Raw genomic sequence first — 20,454 nt, 5'->3', positions numbered from 1 at the left:
CTGTACTATATATGTAAATCCATAGACAAATGGTCTGGAAGAGTACAGACCAAACTGAGAATGGTACTTACCAATGGGGAGTAGGGATCAAAGAGCATTTTTAGATATATCTCCATTTTTTTCAGGGAAAATAAAATGGTATTATTTGTGTAATTAACAATTAATAATAAAACAACCTGTGCATCTGCCGAGCCACATGAAAGAGACTGATAAGGAAAAGAATATAAGATATGCTCCCTTTTCCTCGGCCAAAAATTATTTCAAACTTGTGAAATCTGGTAACACCTAACCTTTGTTCAGAACTTCATGACTATGACTCACAGGAATATTTTCAGATAAAATTTGGGAAATTGCTGATTTTTCAAACAAAAAAAGCAATTGTAAACACCTGGAGAATTTTATCTGCACTCATGGTTGAAGTATGCACATAAAATGGTCTTCATATGCACATAAGTAAATACAAAGGAAACTACAGTGAGAGTATAGTCAGTGTGATAAATTCACGAGCCCTGGTAACCTCACTTGATTCTTTGCTATATATTGCTATCCAAAATAATGCTATCAAGTAGAAACAATCTGCAAAAAAAAAGTTGGAGAGAACTTTTAATTCACAAGAGTTCACTTGTGAAGGCTGTATTCGTGGAAGGAGACAGAAAATCAATGTGTGGAGAATCTACTGTGTTCCAAGTGTTTTAACTTATATTTTCTCATCTAATCCTTCCCCAAACCCTCCAGATAATAATTATTCCCACTTCACAGGTAAACAAACTGAGGCTCAGAGAGAAAATAACTTTCCCCACATCATTAATAGACAGTAGGTATGCTTCATACAAAATGCTTCTTACTCTTGTATAGGTTTCAGTATTTAAAGCATCCACCATTTTTATTCCAAGGGAGAATAGAAATTGCCAACTAACCTAGCCCAGTATTCATTAAACATTTGTGGCATGATGGGAATTCCCGGCAGGCCAGTGGTTAGAACTCAGCACTTTCACTGCCAGGGCCCAGGTTCAATCCCTGGTCAGGGAACTAAGATCCCGCAAGCCAAGCAGTGAAGCCAAAAAGGAAAAGAAAAGAAAGAAATGATTTACAAATGAAGAAATACACACCTATTCCTTGAAATACTTCTTCCTTTTTAGGTGTTAACTGCAATTGAGTTGGAAGACTAATTTTCTTACCAATAAACTGAAAAGAGTTTAGTGGAATCAGGTAATAGCATACACCCAATGGATGAATTATAATCAGTGAAGCTTCCTTTCACCAGATGGTTAATGACCTTTATAGACCAAATATGTATTAATGCTGATACCACAGATTGATAATATTGGCTCTTTCTCTTCTTAGAAGTCTGTCCAGGCTTGTGATTTATTTTCACAAAGGACAAAATGTTCTGATGGAATTTAAAAACAAAATGAAACACGAACCAACACCATTAGTGTTACAGGGCTAGGCTATAGTTCCCAGCTATTCATTCAAACACTAATTGAGGTGGGGCTGTGAAGGTGTTTTGTAGATATGTTTCAAGTCTTCCTGACTTTAAGTAAGGAAGATTATCCAAGATAATCTGGGTGGGCCTGATTCAATCAGTTGAAGGCCTTAAGAGCAGAACTGGGGCTTCCCTGAAGAATTCCCACCTACGGACAGCAGCATCAGCTTGTGCCTGAGAGCTCCAGCCTGCTCGTCCTGACACTCTCCTCTACAGACTGCAGATTTTGGACTTGCCTAGCCAGCCCCCACAGTCATCTAAGCCAATTCCTTGGTTCTGTTTCTCTGGTGGAATCCTGAATGATACAATCACTATCTTTACTTTTAAATCCAGAATCTATATGTACTTAAGACAAAAATTAATTTCCCCTGAACTTTGTCTTCTCTCCTTAGATTGGATTTTTCTAAATCAGAAACTTCAAAAGGGGTGAACTGTCCGATTCCAGAGAATGCTCAGCTTTAGAGACTAACCATCATTTTCCATATTAGAAGTAAACTGCACCATGTGTGGCTTAGGCGAGAGTGGTTCCTCTTGGAAACCATCATCTAAGTGAGTTCTCAGAAGTCTCTGTATCTGGCTTTCTGAAGATATAAGCACCAGGATCTTTGGGATAGAAAGCCACGAAAACTGTTCCAGGCCTTCTATGCTCTATTTAAGGCCATCCCTAAATCCTGCATGTCTGATGGGATACATGAACCAGTTGTTGTTTTTGTTTGTCTGAGTCACAACAGCAATAATTTATTTCCTGAAGTTCTTCAGAAATTTCTTGGAGATTTTTTACTTCTCTGAGAGACCTTACCCAAATGATCTCATCTCATTCTTTATCCCTCTGAAGAAACTTTTGGGTTATTTGGAGAAATGTTCTTAAACTTTTCCCCTCCCATCTGTTTATGGTATATTCTAAACTACACGGATTATAAGCTTCATGTGGCAAATACTGAGAGTTGTTTACCCAATATCCATTCTTTTCATCTTACCGTCAGAACCTCAATTTTTCAGGGAGACAATATGCCCAGTAAGAATACTCACCTCCTCAGACTCCCTAGAAGGTAGGATGGCCATGTGATCCAGCTCTGGCAAATGAGTTGAATCTACTGAATGAGACTTCTGGGAAAGTTACTGTTTTCCCAATGGAAAGGTACAGACTTAGCTGGCCTTCTGCCATTCACCTTCTCCATTCTTTCTACCTAGAATGCAGTCACCATACCTAGAGGTCTGAAAGCCACATTACTGGCGTAAAGAAAAAGTTACATGTTTAGGATGGCAGAGCAGGAAGATAGAAAGAGCCTAGGACCTTAAAGATATTTCAGAGTTGTTGGGCGGCATAGCTGCCTACCTCAAGACTTTGTTACATATGACCCATCACCTCAGCTCATATAAGTTCAATACTCATAGTTGTTCAGTCAGAGTTACTAATTGAGTGGCATTAGAGTACTAGAGCCCCCTACACATGTTTGTATTTGTATTCATCCAACCAGTATTCATTTGCCTTAGGCAGTATTTGGCTGCCTGAGGCCAACAGGGGGCAGGTACAGAAGTCTTGGTGGCTGTCCACAGTGAGTTTTGTGTCATGTTAGAAAAATAAGACATAAGAAAAGTAATACTTCAGAGTTTTGTGTGATTAAGGTGAAGACCTAACACTGAGGCTAGAACTTTTACTTACTTTACTTCACTGAATACTCAAAATAACTACAAAGCAGTCATAATTCTCATTTTACAGAGCACAAAACTAAAGACATAACTTACAGAGATCTACACAGGTAGTATGTAGGAGAATGTAAGTCAAACCCAGGTCTGACATTTCTCAAACCCATACTTGTTGTTCTTTGCAACTCTGACATGACTGGTTCAAATGATCAAGAGTCAGTGGCTTATTGGAGGAGATGGAAATTAGGCCAGTCCAGAAGGAAGGGCAGAATTTGAAGCTTTGGGGTAAGGGGGCGGGAAAAGTGGAAGAGTGATCAAAGGATTCCAGGCATGGAGCGGAACATAAACAAAGACCAGTTTTCAAACGGCTAAAGTGGAGGACTGAGTTCTTCGAACAAGTAACTGTGATAGCTGCTGTGGGCTATACCAAAGTTAATTTTCTGAAAGTACCTGGCATGTGTTGCCACACAGCTTTTTTAAAATTTATGTTATTAAAGTATAGTTGAAGGGACGAGGGGAAGATGGCGGAAGAGTAAGACGCAGAGATCACCTTCCTCCCCACAGATACACCAGAAATACATCTACACGTGGAACAACTCCTACAGAACACCGACTGCACGCTGGCAGAAGACCTCAGACACCCCAAAAGGCAAGAAACTCCCCACGTACCTGGGTAGGGCAAAAGAAAAAAAGAAAAAAGAGACAAAAGAATAGGGACAGGACCTGCACCAGTGGGAGGGAGCTGTGAAGGAGGAAAGGTTTCCACACACTAGGAAGCCCCTTTGCGGGCAGAGACTGCGGGTGGCGGAGGGGGAAGCTTCAGAGCCGGAAGAGAGCGCAGCAACAGGGATGCGGAAGGCGAAGCGGAGAGATGTCTGCACAGAGGATCGGTGCCGACCGGCACTCACCAGCCCGAGAGGCTTGTCTGCTCACCCACCGGGGTGAGCGGGGCTGGGAGCTGAGGCTTGGGCTTAGGTCGAAGCACACGGAGAGGACTGGGGTTGGTGGCGTGAACACAGCCTGCAGTGGGTTCGTGCACCACGGCTGGGCGGGCGGGAGTCCGGGGAAAAGTCTGGACCTGCCGAAGAGGCAAGAGACTTTTTCTTCCCTCTTTTTTTCCTGGTGCGTGAGGAGAGGGGATTAAGAGCGCTACTTAAAGGAGCTCCAGAGACTGGCGCGAGCCGCGGCTAAAAGCGCGGACCACAGAGACGGGCATGAGACGCTAAGGCTGCTGCTGCCGCCACCAAGAAGCCTGTGTGCGAGCACAGGTCACTATTCACACCCACTTTCTGGGGAGCCTGTGCAGCCCGCCTGGGTCCTGGGATCCAGGGACAACTTCCCCAGGAAAACGCACAGCGCGCCTCAGGCTGGTGCAACGTCACGCCGGCTTCTGCCACTGCAGGCTCACCCCGAACTCCGTGCCCCTCCCTCCCCCTGGCCTGAGTGAGCCAGAGCCCCCGAATCAGCGGCTCCTTTAACCCCGTCCTGTCTGAGTGAAGAACAGACGCCCACCGGTGACCTACATGCAGAGGTGGGGCCAAATCCAAAGCGGAGCCCCTGGGAGCTGTGAGAACAAAGAAGAGAAAGGGAAGTCTCTCCCAGTAGCCTCAGAAGCAGCAGATGAAAGATCCACAGTCAACTTGATGTACCCTGCATCTGTGGAATACATGAATAGACAACGAATCAGCTCAAATTGAGGAGGTGGACTTTGAGAGCAAGATTTATGATTTTTTCCCCTTTTCCTCTTTTTCTGAGTGTGTATGTGTATGCTTCTGTGTGAGATTTTTGTCTGTATAGCTTTGCTTCCACCATTTGTCCTACGGTTCTATCTGTCCATTTTTTGTTTTGTTTTCTTAAAAAATTTTTTTCTCTTTTTCCTTCTTAATAATCATTTATATTTTAACAACTTTATTATATTTTATCTTACTTTACTTTATTTTACTTTATCTTCTTTCTTTCCTTTTTTCCTTCCTCCCATCCTTCCTCCCTCCCTCCCTCACTCCCTCCCTCCCTCCTTTCTTTCCTTCTTTCTTTCTTTTTCTTTCTTTCTTTCTTTCTACTTCTACTAATTCTTTCTTTCTACTTTTTCTCCCTTTTATTCTGAGCCGTGTGGATGAAAGGCTCTTGGTGCTGCAGCCAGGAGTCAGTGCTGTGCCTCTGAGGTCGGAGAGCCAACTTCAGGACACTGGTCAACAAGAGACCTCCCAGCTCCACATAATATCAAAAGGCGAAAATCTTCCAGAGATCTCCATCTCAATGCCAGCACACAGCTTCACTCAATGACCAGCAAGCTACAGCGCTGGACACCCTATACCAAACAACTAGCAAGACAGGAACACAACCCCACCCATTAGCCGAGAGCCTGTCTAAAATCATAATAAGTCCACAGACACCCAAAAACACACCACCAGACGTGGACCTTCCCACCAGAAAGACAACATCCAGCCACATCCACCAGAACACAGGCACTAGTCCCCTCCACCAGGAAGCCTACACAACCCACTGAACCAACCTTAGCCACTGGGGACAGACACCAAAAACAACGGGAACTACGAACCTGCAACCTGCAAAAAGGAGACCCCAAACACAGTAAGATAAGCAAAATGAGAAGACAGAAAAACACACTGCAGATGAAGGAGCAAGATAAAAACCCACCAGACCTAACAAATGAAGAGGAAATAGGCAGTCTACCTGAAAAATAATTCAGAATAATGATAGTACAGATGATCCAAAATCTTGGAAATAGAATAGACAAAATGCAAGAAACATTTAACAAGGACCTCGAAGAACTAAAGATGAAACAAACAACGATGAACAACACAGTAAATGAAATGAAAAATACTCTAGATGGGATCAATAGCAGTATAACTAAGGCAGAAGAACAGATAAGTGACCAGGAAGATAAAATAGTGGAAATACCTACTGCAGAGCAAAATAAAGAAGAAAGAATGAAAAGAACTGAGGACAGTCTCAGAGACCTCTGGGAAAACATTAAATGCACCAATATTCGAATAATAGGGGTTCCAGGAGAAGAAGAGAAAAAGAAAGGGACTGAGAAAATATTTGAAGAGATTATAGTTGAAAACTTCCCTAATATGGGAAAGGAAATAGCTAATCAAGTCCAGGAAGCACAGAGAGTCCCATACAGGATAAATCCAAGGAGAAACACGCCAAAACACATATTAATCAAACTGTCAAAAATTAAATACAAAGAAAGCATATTAAAAGCAGCAAGGGAAAAACAACAAATAACACAAAAGGGAATCCCCATAAGGTTAATAGCTGATCTTTCAGCAGAAATTCTGCAAGCCAGAAGGGAGTGGCAGGACATATTTAAAGTGATGAAGGAGAAAAAGCTGCAACCAAGATTACTCTACCCAGCAAGGATCTCATTCAGATTTGATGGAGAAATTAAAACCTTTACAGACAAGCAAAAGCTGAGAGTTCAGCACCACCAAATCAGCTTTACAACAAATGCTAAAGGAACTTCTTGAGGCAAGAAACACAAAAGAATGAAAAGTCCTACAATAATGAACGCCAAACAATAAATAAACTGGGAATAGGAACATACATATCGATAATTACCTTAAATGTAAATGGACTAAATGCTCCCACCAAAAGACACAGATTGGCTGAATGGATACAAAAACAAGACCCATATATATGCTGTCTGCAAGAGACCCACTTCAGACATAGAGACACACACAGACTGAAAGTAAGGGGATGGAAAAAGATATTCAATGCAAATGGAAACCAAAAGAAAGCTGGAGTAGCAATTCTCATATCAGACACAATAGACTTTAAAATAAAGACTATAAGAAGAGACAAAGAAGGACACTACATAATGATTAAGGGATCGATCCAAGAAGAAGATATAACAATTGTAAATATTTATGCACCCAACATAGGAGCACCTCAATACATAAGGCAAATACTAGCAGCCATAAAAGGGGAAATCGACAGTAACACATTCATAGTAGGGGACTTCAACACCCCACATTCACCAATGGACAGATCATCCAAAATGAAAATAAATAAGGAAACACAAGCTTTAAATGATACATTAAACAAGATGGACTTAATTGATATCTATAGGACACTCCATCCAAAAACAACAGAATGCACATTTTTCTCAAGTGCTCATGGAACATTATCCAGGATAGATCATATCTTGGGTCACAAATCAAGCCTTGGTAAATTTAAGAAAATTGAAATTGTATCAAATATCTTTTCTGACCACAGCGCTCTGAAACTAGATATCAATTACAGGAAAAGATCTGTAAAAAAATACAAACACATGGAGGCTAAACAATACACTACTTAATAAAGAAGTGATCACTGAAGAAATCAAAGAGGAAATAAAAAAATACCTAGAAACAAATGACAATGGAGGCACGATGACCCAAAACCTATGGGATGCAGCAGAAGCAGTTCTAACAGGGAAGTTTATAGCAATACAATCCTACCTTAAGAAACAGGAAACATCTTGAATAAATAACGTAACCTTGCACCTAAAGCAATTAGAGAAAGAAGAACAAAAAACCCCCCAAAGTTAGCAGACGGAAAGAAATCATAAAAATCAGAGCAGAAATAAATGAAGGAAAGGAAAGCAACGATCAATAAAACTAAAAGCTGGTTCTTTGAGAAGATAAACAGAAATTCATAAACCATTAGCCAGACTCATCAAGAAAAAAAGGGAGAAGACTGAAATCAATAGAATTAGAAACGGAAAAGGAGAACTAACAACTGACACTGCAGAAATACAAAGGATCATGAGAGATTACTACAAGCAACTCTATGCCAATAAAATGGACAACCTGGAAGAAATGTACAAATTCGTAGAAATGCACAACCTGCCAAGACTGAATCAGGAAGAAATAGAAAATATGAACAGACCAATCACAAGCACTGAAATAGAAACTGTGATTAAAAATCTTCCAACAAACGAGAGCCCAGGACCAGATGGATTCAGAGGTGAATTCTATTAAACATTTAGAGAAGAGCTAACACCTATCCTTCTCAAACTCTTCCAAAATATAGCAGAGGGAGGAACACTCCCAAACTCATTCTACAAGGCCACCATCACCTTGATACCAAAACCAGACAAGGATGTCACAAAGAAAGAAAACTACAGGCCAATATCACTGATGAAGGTCGACGCAAAAATCCTCAACAAAATACTAGGAAACAGAAACCAACAGCACATTAAAAGGATAATACACCATGATCAAGTGGGGTTTATTCAAGGAATGCAAGGATTCTTCAGTATACGTAAATCAATCAACATGATAAACCATATTAACAAATTGAAGGAGAAAAACCATATGATCATCTCAATAGATGCAGAGAAAGCTTTTGACAAAATTCAACACCCATTTATGACAAAAACCCTGCAGAAAGTAGGCATAGAAGGAACTTTCCTCAACATAATAAAGGCCATATACGACAAACCCACAGCCAACATCATCTTCAATGGTGAAAAACTGAAAGCATTTCAACTAAGATCAGGAACAAGACAAGGTTGCCCACTCTCACCACTCTTATTCAACATAGTTTTGGAAGTTTTAGCCCCAGCAATCAGAGAAGAAAAGGAAATAAAAGGAATCCAAATTGGAAAAGAAGAAGTAAAGCTGTCACTGTTTGCAGATAACATGATGCTATACATAGAGAATACTAAAGATGGTACCAGAAAACTACTAGAGCTAATCAATGAATTTGGTAAAGTAGCAGGATACAAAATTAATGCACAGAAATCTCTGGCATTCCTATGCACTAATGATGAAAAATCTGAAAGTGAAATTAAGAAAACACTTCCATTTACCACTGCAACAAAAAGAATAAAATATCTAGGAATAAACCTACCTAAGGAGACAAAAGACCTGTATGCAGAAAATTATAAGACACTGATGAAAGAAATTAAAGATGATACAAATAGATGGAGAGATATACCATGTTCTTGGATTGGAAAAATCAACATTGTGAAAATGCCTCTACTACCCAAAGAAATATACAGATTCAGTACGATCCCTATCAAACTACCACTGGCATTTTTCACTGAACTAGAACAAAACATTTCACAATTTGTATGGAAACACAAAAGACCCCGAAAAGCCAAAGCAATCTTGAGCATGAAAAACGGAGCTGGAGGAATCAGGCTCCCTGACTTCAGACTATACTACAAAGCTACAGTGATCAAGACAATATGGTACTGGCACAAAAACAGAAATATAGATCAATGGAACAGGATAGAAAGCCAAGAGATAAACCCACGCACATATGGTCCCCTTATCTTTAATAAAGGAGGCAGGAATGTACAGTGGAGAAAGAACAGCCTCTTCAATAAGTGGTGCTGGTAAAACTGGACAGGTACATGTAAAAGTATGAGATTAGATCACTCCCTGACATCATACACAAAAAAAAGATCAAAATGGATTAAAGACCTAAATGTAAGGCCAGAAACTATCAAAATTTGCAAGCAGCTCATGCAGCTCAGTAACAAAAAAACAAACAACCCAATCCAAAAATGGGCAGAAGACCTAACTAGACATTTCTGCAAAGAAGATATACAAACTGCCCACAAACACATGAAAGAATGCTCAACATCATTAATCATTAGAGAAATGCAAATCAAAACTACAGTGAGATATCATCTCACACCAGTCAGAATGGACATCATCAAAAAATCATTAATCTCTAAAATTTACAGGCAGCTCATGCAGCTCAATAACAAAAAAATAAACAACCCAATCCAAAAATGGGCAGAAGACCTAAATAGACATTTCTCCAAAGAAGATATACAGACTGCCAACAAACACATGAAAGAATGCTCAACATCATTAATCATTAGAGAAATGCAAATCAAAACTACAATGAGATATCATCTCACACCAGTCAGAATGGCCATCATCAAAAAATCTAGAAACAATAAATGCTGGAGAGGGTGTGGAGAAAAGGGAACACTCTTGCACTGCTGGTGGGAATGTGAATTGGTTCAGCCACTATGGAGAACAGTATGGAGGTTCCTTAAAAAACTACAAATAGAACTACCATATGACCCAGCAATCCCACTACTGGGCATATACCCTGAGAAAACCATAATTCAAAAAGAGTCATGTACCAAAATGTTCATTGCAGGTCTATTTACAATAGCCTGGAGATGGAAACAACCTAAGTGTCCATCATCAGATGAATGGATAAAGAAGATGTGGCACATATATACAATGGAATATTACTCAGCCATAAAAAGAAATGAAATTGAGCTATTTGTAATGAGGAGGATAGATCCAGAGTCTGTCATACAGAGTGAAGTAAGTCAGAAAGAGAAAGACAAATACTGTATGCTAACACATATCTATGGAATTTAAGGGAAAAAATGTCATGAAGAACCTAGGGGTAAGACAGGAATAAAGACACAGCCCTACTAGAGAACGGACTTGAGGATATGGGGAGGGGGAAGGGTAAGTTGTGACAAAGCGAGAGAGAGTCATGGACATATATACACTTCCAAACGTAAGGTAGATAGCTAGTGGGAAGCAGCCGCATAGCACAGGGAGATCAGCTCAGTGCTTTTTGTCCGCCTGGAGGGGTGGGATAGGGAGGGTGGGAGGGAGGGAGACACAAGAGGGAAGCGATATGGGAACATATGTATATGTATAACTGATTCACTTTGTTATAAATCAGAAACTAACGCACCATTGTAAAGCAATTATACTCCAATAAAGATGTAAAAAAATTTAAAAATATATACTAAGATATTATTTAAAAAAATGTATAGTTGATTTATAATGTTTTGTTCATTTCTGCCATACAGCAAAGTGCTTGTTATACATATATATATTCTTTTTCATACTCCTTTCCATTATGGTTTATTCAGGATATTGAATATAGTTCATTGTGCTATATACAGTAGGACCTTGTTGTTTATCCATTCTATATATAATAGTTTGCATCTGCTAATCCCAAACTCCCAATCCTTCCCTCCCCTACTCCCTGCCACTCAGTTTTTGACATTGTTTTTGTTCTTTAAGAAAGTGGCTTCCCTGGTGGTACAGTGGTTAAGAATCCACCTGCCAATGCAGGGGACATGGGTTCAATCCCTGATCCGGGAAGATCCCACATGCCATGGAGCAACTAAGCCCATGCCCCACAACTACTGAGCCTGCACGCTATAGCCTGTGAGCCACAGCTACTGAGCCTGCGTGCTGCAACTACTGAAGCCTGTGCACCTAGAGCCCATGCTCCGCAACATGAGAAGCCATCGCAATGAGAAGCCCGGGCACCGCAATGAAGAGTAGCCCCTGCTCACCGCAACTAGAGAAATCCCACGTGCACAACAAAGACCCAACACAGCCAAAAATAAATAAATAAAATAAATTTATTTAAAAAAATCAGATATCATTAAAAAAAAGAAAGTGGTCCTAGACTTGAAAACGAAGGTGTTCATCATTTGGATTACTCCAGAAGTTGACAATCTAGCTTGTCAGCTGTGCATGGCACAAGATGATGTGAGATTAATGATAACAAAAACACCCCCAAAGGCTACACTCTTAACTACTATGCAGACCAAAACCCTGCAGTGTATGGGATGCGTGAGGCGAAGCGAGCAGAGATCTTAAGTAGGGGTCCTAGTGAGGAGGCCAATGTAGCAACCATGTGCCTACATTCGGTTGATAAGTATGGGCATGCAAAGGAAAGGATGGAGAAGAGAAACATTTCAACAACAGGGCTAGTTAAGAGCTGCCTAGCAAGGGGTGGGGTGGGTAGGGGGAAGAACATTCTAAGATAACCCCAAAATGTCAGTGGTATAACTGAGATAATTTCGCGTCATCAATGGAAACAAGGGTGCCAGGACAGGGAGGCTATCTAGGAAGGAGGAATGTGATGAGTTCAGTGTACTACATGGTGAGACCAGGAGAACAATTAAATTTTAACTACTTGGGTGAAGATATTTGGTAGAGCTGAAGATTGAGCAACAGCAGCCAGATAAATGGCTGTCCTTAGCGGTGCTGGTTGAAGCTGTGAGAAAGGTTCATGGACCTAAAGGAAAGGACACAGAGATCAAAGCAGAGGATTCACGACTGACCCTTGTACCATGATAACAGCTGAGGTGGAAGAGGGAAAAGGAAGGGCAGAGAGGGAAAAAAAAAAAAAAAGAAATGAAGAGCTAACCAAAGAGACTAAGTCTCAAAGAAGTAGGAAAAACTGAGTCTAGCACAGTGCCTGGCCCAAGAAGCAGTGCTCAGTGAATTCTTGGATGGTGGATAACTGCATTCATTATCACAGGAACCAAGGTGGGAGAAATTTTAAAGAACAAGGCAATGATTATCAGTGAAAAATGCTATAGGGAACAAAGTGTGATTAAAAAACAAAGAAACAGGGAATTTCCTGGTGGTCCAGGGGTTGGGATTCTGCGCTTTCACTGCCAAGGGCCGCGGTCTGGGAACTAAGATCCCACAAGTCACGTGGTGTGGCAAAAAAACCAAAAAACAACAATAACAAAAACCCCCCCAAAACAAACAAAAATAACAACAACCTATGGATCTTGAAGAGACGATTTAGAGGCACTCTTCTGAAATATAAGTGGCATTGACACACACAGTATAAAGGGGGTTGTAATACACATGAATAGCAATAGGAGAAGTGCCACTGACTTGATAGTTACTCAGTTCCTATCCCTTCATCAAGTTGGATTCTTCCTCAACTCTCTTGGTCACTCAGGAAACATCTTTTCTATCAGGATCCAGGTCTGGTCTAAGGTATAGGTTGTCTCTTTCCAGCCATCTCTGGGTATTAACTTTTTTTTGCTTTCCCTGAATTCCATCCCAAGTAAAAAAATCACCAACTTGTCTTTGGAAAAAGTATTCTGATGATTTTTTTCTATTCTTATTCTTTTTCTCTTTTACTCTCTAAGCACCTTCTTTCTGCTTCTTTACCCCCAACTTGGATCTAAAAACAGATAATATATTTACAAAATTCAAAAATCAAAGCTGTATAAAGGTATACATTTAGGAGTCTCATTCCCACTTCTGACCCCATCCCCCTTGGTTTCTCTTGCCTCCTATGGGCAACTTTCATTGGTTTATTTGTCCTTTCAGTGGTCCTTTATGCAAAATTAAGCATATATATACATGTACTTATTATCTCCCCTTTTCTTACACATAAGGTACCACAGGGGGTACACTGTTGTAGACCTTGGCTTTGTAACCTACAAGTAACATTACTCCTTATCAGTACTGCCAACTGAAGAAAAGCCCACAACCTAAACGTTGTGACTTATGTTTTATTTGGGGACCTTACTGAGAGAGGACTATAGCCCAGGAGACAGCCTCTCAGATAGCTCTAAGGAACTGTCCTGAAGAGGTAAGGGAGGGGCCGGGATATATAGGAGTTTTTGCAAAAAAAAAATGTAGTCGAACATCAAAAGATTTTTGCTAATCACACACAAAAAAGACATCTCCAGTGAATGATATTAGTGCTCTTCTATGTATGGGAAGATGCAAGAGTCTGGGCTCATCGAAATTATTCCTTTGATATGCATCTTAACTATCTAGGGCCAGTATCCTGTTTTTCTCCATCTGAATTCCCCTGAGGGTACACCACTGGGTGGGGGGCTGCAGTGCCTGATGGCTTAATGGCAGGCAACATTTTTTGTCCACAGTACATAGAGATCTTTGTTTTTTGCTATTCGAATGTTGTTTCTCTGCCCATCTTTGATCTTCTTCCCCCACCTTTAATGCTTTGTACAGCCCCCTTGTTTAGGTTTTCTAACTGCCTGAAGGGCCATATGTATTTTGAAAAATACCCACAAGTAATTTTGATATGCCCCTCTCTCTGGAATAGTGGTTAACAGACAGCCATTTAAACCCCAGCTCTACCACTTACCTGTTATGATAATGCTGGTCTTTAGGAGAAAGGAGACTCAGGGTTACTAGTCTCCTCCCCCACTTCCCTGGACAATCCTGCACATGTTCTATTGATGATGATGGCCAAGCTCATCCCTAAACTCTCCAAGTGGGAAGATGTCAAGAGATAAAGAGGGAGGATAACATCTGAGAGGGACTAAATGACTAACTTTCCCCACAAGCCCAAAGCAAGTAGCTGACTGCTGTTTTACTTTAACTCAGCCCCAGCATCAACAAAGCACCACTCTGGCTTATGCAACACGTTTCCTCATTGAATAAAACAAACTTGAATAAGAAAACACATCAGAAGAAAAGTTAAGTCAAAAACTGGTGTGCTCTTCTCTGTTTCCAATGCATACCACTGATGTTCTTAAAGCTCACCAGGAGCCTCAGTGGGCAGAGACCCTGTTTACGATTTCAACACAAAACGGGGGGGGGGGGAGTAAACATTGTAGAATGTTTTTATTCCAAAGCCAGTCAAGGAGAGTACATGAAGAGAGGAATTACAGAAAAGAATAAAATCTGATAGAGTAGAATGAAGCACTGGATTATGTCATTCAGTCAAAAATATTTATTAAATATAGATCACATAAAAAGGGGGGGGGGGGGGGAGTAAACATTGTAGAATGTTTTTATTCCAAAGCCAGTCAAGGAGAGTACATGAAGAGAGGAATTACAGAAAAGAATAAAATCTGATAGAGTAGAATGAAGCACTGGATTATGTCATTCAGTCAAAAATATTTATTAAATATAGATCACATTACTGGACCCTAAGCTACTCTCTATGAATACAAAGGTTTCTGAGCCTTGATTTTAGTGCTTGAGGAACTAACAGTCTAGGACAGAGCTTCTCCAACTTTAATGTATATATTGAATCCCCTGAACACCTTGTTAAAAGGTAGAAGCTTGCAGACAGAAAATGTTGCCTGCCATTTCAGTAAACAATGCTGTCCACCATCAAGCCAGCAACCACTGCAGCTGCCCCCTGCCCAAATGGTGCTCCCTGGGGGAATTCAGGATGTAGAAAAACAGGATACAGGCCCTAGATAGTTGAGATGCATATCTAAGGAATGATTTCTATGAGCCCAGACTCTTGGATCTTCCCATACATAGAAAAGGACTAAAACCATTAACTTAGGATGTTTGCTTTTTGTGATTAGCGGTAATCTTTTGATGTTGGACTACATGTTTGTTTTCCAAGCAAAAACTCCTATATATCCTGGCTCCTCCCTTACCTCTTTGGGGAAGTTCCTCAGAGCTATCTGAGAGGCTGTCTCCCAGGCTATAGTTCTCAGTAAGGTCCCTGAATAAAATATATATATATATTCTTTTTTAAATATTCTTTTCCATTATGTTTTTTCATAGGATACCGAATATAGGTCTCTGTGCTATACAGTAGGACCTTGTTGTTGATCCATTCTATATATAAAAGCTTACATCTGCTAACACCAACCTCCCACTCCATCCCTCCCCCAACCCCTTCCCCTTGACAATCACAAGTCTGTCCTCTATGTCCGTGAGTCTGTTCTGTTTCACAGAGAGGTTCATTTGTGTCACGTTTTGGATTCCACATATAAGTGATATCATATGGTATTTGTCTTTCTCTGTCTGACTTACTTCACTTTGCATAATGCCCTCCAGGTCCACCATGTTGCTGCAACTGGCATTATTTCATTCTTTTTTATAGCTGAGTAGTATTCCATTGTATATATGTACCACATTTTCTTTATCCATCTGTCGATGGACATTTAGGCTGTTTCCATGTCTTGGCTATTGCGAATAGTGCTGCTATGAACATAGGGGTGCATGTATCTTTTTGGATTAGAGTCTGAATAAAATATGACTTGCAACTTTTAGGCTGTACATTTTTCTTCAGTTGACAGGCTTATTCAACAGATCTGGAATGGGGCCTGATACTCTAACAAACTCTAGGTGATGCTGATGCTGACGGTCTACAGGCCACACTTTGAGTAGCAAGGGAGGAATGGCTAAAGAAATAGAATAAAGTGTTACAGGAAATCTATACAGAGGACTGTGTAAGAACCAAAGAGGGGCTGCACCTTTGTGAGAGTTAGAAAAGGCTTCGTAAGGAAGGAGCCTGATGAGCTGAGCCTTGTTCTCTGGGTGATCGCAGGGAAAAAGTCAAGAGGTCTACACCGTAGTTCAGTGATTATGGTTTGAGTTGGACAGGCCATCTAAATTTTCTGACCCTCAAATTTATCATCTGTAAAATGAGGGATTGAAAATGTCCATACACTTCACAGTCCTAAAACTAGATGACTCTAATGAGATTACTATTATTTTTTTTTGGCCACACCACACGGCATGCAGGATCTTAGTTCCTCGACCAGGGATCAAACCCGTGCCCCCTGCAGTGGAAGCAAGGAGTCTTAACCACTGGACAGCCAGGGAAGTCCTGGGATAAATTTTAAAATCACTTAACATATGCTCAGTTTAGAAGTTAGGGTGAAATAGTATAAAAGGTTCTATTAATGAGCCTAACAAACTGACCTACAATTGACAAATGAAAGTATATCAATCAATAAGAGAACAGCACTTAAGTCTTAACAGCCTCTTATATGTGTTTTCTCTTATTCAGTTGCCTATTTGTAGGTGGGTGTATGGCTTCACAAATGAACTACTTTAAAAGATCACCATACTACTTTGCTCAGCACAGTAATACTTAACATCCATAAAGCACCATTTCAAGGCACTTTACAAACATCAGTTAATTACTTGTCACCACTTGCAAGTTACTTTTCATTAGTCCAATTACTAGTGAACAGATTAAACTGAAATGGGGAAGGCAGACCCCAGAGGGAGGATCAGAGCCGAGAGAAGGATGCTGGGGGCTCCCTGCTACCTGTGAGCCTGCTCCCTCAACATCTATTTATAGGTAAGAACCTGCCCTGACCAGGAAAGCACCAAAACACTAGAAAAGGAAAAAAAAAAAAAAAACGCTGCTTCTGAACATCTTGCTGGAGTTTGCCACTAAAAGCCAAAATGTCACAAATGTCAAAGGAGAGAGATGAAGTAGTATAAAGGTTTACTGCCTCCCCAGCTGAGTAGGACCGATTGCCACCCTCTTCAAACACTCGACCAAGAAAGGAAACGAAGTCAACGGTGAATGACTCCATTTTCACAAAAAAAAGTTTTCATTACTAAAATTCAAATGAAATGTGGCTATTTTTAGTGTTACACTTTTAAAGGATAAAATATTTTCTAGAATGGATTTTGAAGGAGTAATCATACCTTAATTACAGTATCTTCTCTTCCTATGTAAAACAGAGTTAAATATGACCCTTTTATTATTTATTATTTTTTTTTTTGGCCGCACCACAAGGCATGCAGGATCTTAGTTCCCTGACCAGGGATCCAACCCGTGGCCCCTGCATTGGGAGCACGGACTCTTAACCACTGGATCACCAGGGAAGTCCCTATATATGTCCCTCTTAAATGAGAAAAACACAGTGCTTTGTGACCACCTAGAGGGGCGGGATAGGGAGGGTGGGAGGGAGACGCAAGAGGGAGGAGATATGGGGATAGATGTATATGTATTGCTGATTCACTTTGTTATACAGCAGAAACTAACACACCGTTGTAAAGCAATTATACTCCAATAAAGTTGTTTAAAAAAAAGATAAAATCATAACTCACACAAATATAAAATGAAAATAAAAATGAGAAAAAATTTAAACTCAGCACAGCAAGAATTATCCAATAAGTAGGAAGTAATTTTTGCTACTGTCTTGCACAGTTCTGGTTTTTTTCCCCCAAATGCTCTAAATATACATGTAGAAACTTTATATGTAGAAATAATGATAATAAATGTTATTTTTAAAACTAACCAATCTGCAGTTTCTCTGATTTATGGGCTGGGAGAGGGAGAAATTGGGTACAAAGGCTGATAAATTTGGTAGCAATTCAAAAATAAGGTCCATTTGTATAAACCTGAAAGTATATCACAAACAATTCACTATTTTCTTAAATATGGAAGAAAAAGATGCCTAATCTTAGTAAGTATTCAATCATAGCAAAACGTATCTTTTAACAAAGGGAGCATGATATTGGAAATTCCTTAGATTAAAACAGGTTTTCTACTTCCTTTGCATTTCTCCAGAGTGCTTTGTATACACAACATGGCATACAGTTCATTTATCATTAACATAAGACAGATTAGACCATTTATTTTACTTTTATCTTTAAAAAATTTGTGTCATGATCATATTTTGGTACACGTATGAGTAAATATATGTTATAGAAGTGCTCTTCAAAAATTAGTGTTAATTCATTTTCATTTTAACAATATTTATTACAAATCACATCTTATAAACACTAGATAAATTACATACAAAAGCTAGATATAAATATACAGAAGCAAAAACAGCAGTACTATTAACACAAGACAAATAAGCTAATATAATGTCTAAACATGTATATCTTAATAAAATTACTAAGTTTTCATTACTAATTCTTTTTTCATGAATTCAAAAGCTATTCAGAAATGAAATGTAGAATACTCTAATTACAATCAAGGTTTAGAATGATAAAAACAACAACCGTAGCACTACTTATTTCTAAAAAATCTTTTCAAACATTCAGAAGCAAAGAACTGTCCTGAAAGACAAATTAAACTTGGGTAAAAGCTCTTATCTAACTGAAGAGTATAAAATTTTAGGCTTTGGTTACTAAATTTAGTGGAAAATTTTAAATTAACATCTCCCTTATATGTAATATTCCTGAGTTTTTGCTAAAATACTATAGGTAAAATAAAGAACTCAATTTACAGCGTTGTATAACATTGTATTATATTTTTGAAAAACAAAGTATTGTGATTTTTTAAACTGTGAATAATGGGATTTAATAATGTAATTATGATAAGAATATGTTTAAGTTAGCTTACCTATGAGAAAAATTAATGTCCTCTGACTACTATTTGGCAAAGCTCATTTTTAAATTATGATAAAAATTATATTAAACCCATCACCGATTTTTATTTGTATCTTATGAATTCATTTTGATTTAAAGGATAGGTTATGTAGAATAGAATGCTATTGTAGAAGACTGAAATGATACAATGCTAATACAAGGTGAGGCACAGGGTAGGTGGTCAATATTACTTATTAATTTAAAGTGAAAAGTCTTTTAATGTATTATTTCTGAACATCGACACACAATTCAATGCAATAGTTGTAAATGAATCTGAAAATATCCACAAAAATATTTTCAGTTTAAACACGAAAACACATTGTTAGTAACAATCATAAGAGGAATTTTTACAAGTGATTATTTTCAGCCTTAGTTTTATCAAAACATAGTTAAATTTAAGGTTCCTTTTAAAAATAGACCTATGAAAGCTAACTTCTGATTAGCTGCTCTGTGTGTAGATGGCAGGTTCAGTCCCTTCTCACAAGATCAGCCTATCAAGATCTTCTGATTACCTTACGTTACAACAAACCCCTTAAAACAGAGTTTCCCCTGGGCCCTGAATCGATTTGCCTAAGGATTGGTCCAAGAATGTGGATTTTTAAACAAGTAGCTCTCCCCTGCCCCATGGTAAATTATTACGGTCAGGTTGATCTGGAAAATAATGTTTTAAAGCAACCAAAATAATTTTATCATACTTGAACATTGATTGATAGAAGTGGCATATCTAATTAAAATCAAATTTATCTAGCTTTTTAATAATCTGCATAGCTTATCACTATGCTTAAGTATTTCTTACCTAAATGTTGCAAGGCTTTGTTTTAATTCTAATAGCTCATAAGAGCTCATAAAACAGTGATCACCTTTTTGAACTGCTGGTGATTGGGCTTCTATAGTTTCAGTGTTGCATACACCTTTTCTTACCAGGCAGAAGAGTCATCTAGCAGTTGTATTCAAAAACTAAACAATGTGGAATTTATTCAAATAATCATACTACTCACAAAGTAGTCTTTAAACAGCTATACCAACATCAGTTAGTAGAGTTACTTGCAAAACTGGTTATCAAATACCTATTAATTTAAAAATCTTAATTTATGAAGTATTATGTCAACTCTGTATACAAAATTTCATTTGCCATATTATGCAACTAGGAAGCAAATATTTAACTGGATGTATATACATGAAAAAAATGCACATAGGTTCATTCTAACTGATCTGCTAGTAACGAATCCTTCTAAATTAAAAAAGAAAATAAGCAATGGAATATATTCTCAAATATCATGGAGTACTGAGGAAAGTGTAAATTAGAGATTTGAAAGAACGTTTAATTAGGACTAAAATCATGAACTGTTAGCCACTTCTATTTTCTAATAACAGTATCATATGCAGAGAAACAAAACCTACAAGCTCACTGAACTGGGTTACATGTTTTTTAAGCTGATTAAAACTACTTAATTTAAAATGAACTCTTTTTGAAACTCAAGTAAATGATGC

This window comes from Lipotes vexillifer, unplaced genomic scaffold (genome assembly GCF_000442215.2).
Source record: "Lipotes vexillifer unplaced genomic scaffold, Lipotes_vexillifer_v1.1 scaffold129, whole genome shotgun sequence".
NCBI lineage: Eukaryota > Metazoa > Chordata > Mammalia > Artiodactyla > Lipotidae > Lipotes > Lipotes vexillifer.
Note: the sequence above shows the minus strand (reverse complement) of the source record.